Genomic DNA, 2,600 nt, shown 5'->3' with positions numbered 1-2,600 from the left:
CTCTCGCCTCGCACACTAGCTCCGGCTCCTTCCCCACCAGAGAGGTGACGTTCCACGTCCCGAGAGCCAGCTTCTGCAGCCGAGGATCAGACCGCCAGGGTCCCCTCCCTTGGCTGCCGCCCATAGCACAATGCACCCGACCCCTTTGGCCCCTCCGGCAGGTGGTGAGCTCATCGGAACTCAGTGTATATTTTAGGCTAATAAAGTATGCCTTTTTTTTATTTCCTTTAGTTAACCAGGTGAACCCCGTTTAGATCCAGATCTCATTTTCAAGAAGGACCTGGGCAGAAATCTGCAACACTCAGCAACCTGGTTACAAAATAAAACTAATTAATACATATGCACAGGTATGCCTTTTAGGCACCTAAAAATTACTTTTCTGGCATACTTTTTAGGTATACCTAAAAAGGCATACTTTTTACGTATACCTAAAAAGTATGCCTTTTTAGGTGCCTATATAATCTTTTACTATTTTTGTTAAAATTGTAAAGAATAAAAAAATGATAATACTGGTGTAATGTTTAACATAGTACCCAATCCATTTTCAGATGTATGATGTAAGATCTATAAGTCAACTGCATTAGCTCCAGTTCATACTCCAAACCAGATGGTGGCGGTATTGCACACTTTTGTCTTTTTTGAAAAACGCCACAAAAAGAAGTAAAGCCTTGAAAGCCAGTAACAGACGCTGTTCAGATTAGCCATTTTTACTCTCATAATATCGCCTTGTAAAAAGAGAGGGCCTTGATAATAGTTAGTAATTTTAGTAAATTCAAGCTGGTGACGTCCGAGTTAGACGACAACACAACGGGACAACAACCGATGGAAATGAAATGTGTCACAAAAGGAACCGAAGGGACGAAGGCTGCTAAGTGTTGCTAGCTAGTTGTAATTTTGCTTATTAATTATCTTCGTTTAATTATAAACAGTGCAGTAAAGATATATAACTTACGTTGGTTTCAGAATTAATTTTATCAATTTTATTGTGACTTTTATGATTACTATAACATTCATGTTATAACTGCATGGAGGCTCTGTTTGTCACGACTTAATATACTTTTCTTCATAAACTTAACCTGGTTTTAATTAAACTCTATGACAAACTTTGATAATGTGAGGTTATTGTTATAATTTGTTCATTAATTATTTTATCTTCAACATATGTTTGCAGTCTAAGCAAATGAAGATGAAAGAGGAAGCCAGAGAAATCCGGTGATAGAAAACCTAAAGACGTTTCTGTCTCAGAAGAAGCTCTGACTCCACCAGATCACCAACCAGCTATGAGGATGAACCTTCACATCGTCTTCATGATGTAAGTATTTTTATTTTATTTTTTTTACTGAGCAGCTTGCTACATTTTCAACAGCAAAAACTGCTGTGTTACCAACTCTAAGTGCTTAATAAACATGATTTGATTATAAAATAATTGAACAGAATTTTTCCTCTTGATAATCTAACATTTCTCTTTCATACATTTTATTTGTTGTTGGCTTTTAGGGCCCTGTGATGGACTGGTGACCTGTCCAGGGTGAACCAATCTCCATCAGTTCTGATGATGTCACATAAATAGCGAGTCCACGTCTTAAAATTGTAAGTCTCGTTGCTATTTTTCTGTACTCTTTAAAATACAAATGCTTTCTCTGTTTAATTCCTCTATTGTTCTTTTTTTGTAGGTTTCCATAAAGTACAGTGGTTCAGTGAATGGGAAAGTTCTGGCGTTGATCCTCACTGTTCTTAGGAAGGAGAAATGTCAGTTTGTCTGCAGTAATACTGTGACATTGGATTAAAACAATACTCTGTCCTTGGTGAAACAGTCTTCACATTTCCTCCAAAGTGTACCTATTGTTTTATTGTGCTAATTTTAATAAGCATGTTGTCTGTAAACTTTGAATGTATTAACAATTTGTACAATTTTGTTATAGAATATTGGCTCTTGAAAAAAATGTGGGTAATACTTTATGTGACGGAGTGTCCATAAGACTGACATGATACTGTCATAAACATGACATAACATCTGTTAGGAACATACCAACAGTGTCAAGTGTCATTCAGTAAATAACGACAATTTTAATGAGAAATTGCTTTAAAAGTTGGATGTCCAGACAGGAAGCAAGTCAGTGATCCTCTAGTGCAGGGGTGCCCAATACGTCGATTGCGATCCACTGGTCGATCGGGGAAAGGTTTTGAGTCGATCTCGGCAGCAGGTGACAAACTGAACGCCGCCAGGACGCCGAGGCCAGCACTTCCTCCTCTGCAGGCTTATCAAAAATATTCACTAAGATCTTAAACGTTTGTAGCTTCATTAAAAAAGAATAATTATATAAAGTCAACGAAACATGTTAAAATTAATGATCTCAGTAATTATTGTTTTAACAAGTTGTTGCGCAATTCAGTGCGTTTCGGTTCCATTAACAAAAAAAAAAGAGAAAAAAATGTGACTCAAAGACCGACTGAGAGCAGAGCAGGAGTTTAAATTAGCTACTCAACCACCGCTGTGTTCATGAGAGGATTATTAATAATCTCAAAATAAATATCAAGCCTGGAAACCTGATATGTAACGGACTGAATGTTGTGTTTTTAATATAATCTTTGCTCGGCTT

General features: G+C 37.1%; 1 long non-coding RNA gene across 1 annotated transcript; it reads left to right on the top strand.

Moving 5' to 3' along the window:
* Positions 1-1,551: 1,551 nt before the first annotated feature.
* Positions 1,552-2,028, top strand: LOC103482220 (uncharacterized). The gene is made up of 2 exons (XR_536415.1): positions 1,552-1,590; positions 1,674-2,028. It is a non-coding gene; the product is annotated as an uncharacterized LOC103482220 (long non-coding RNA).
* The last annotated feature ends 572 nt before the right edge of the window (positions 2,029-2,600 follow it).

The sequence above is a fragment of the Poecilia reticulata genome, linkage group LG20 (assembly GCF_000633615.1).
Source record: "Poecilia reticulata strain Guanapo linkage group LG20, Guppy_female_1.0+MT, whole genome shotgun sequence".
NCBI lineage: Eukaryota > Metazoa > Chordata > Actinopteri > Cyprinodontiformes > Poeciliidae > Poecilia > Poecilia reticulata.
Note: the sequence above shows the minus strand (reverse complement) of the source record. Positions and strands in the feature narration are given on the sequence as shown.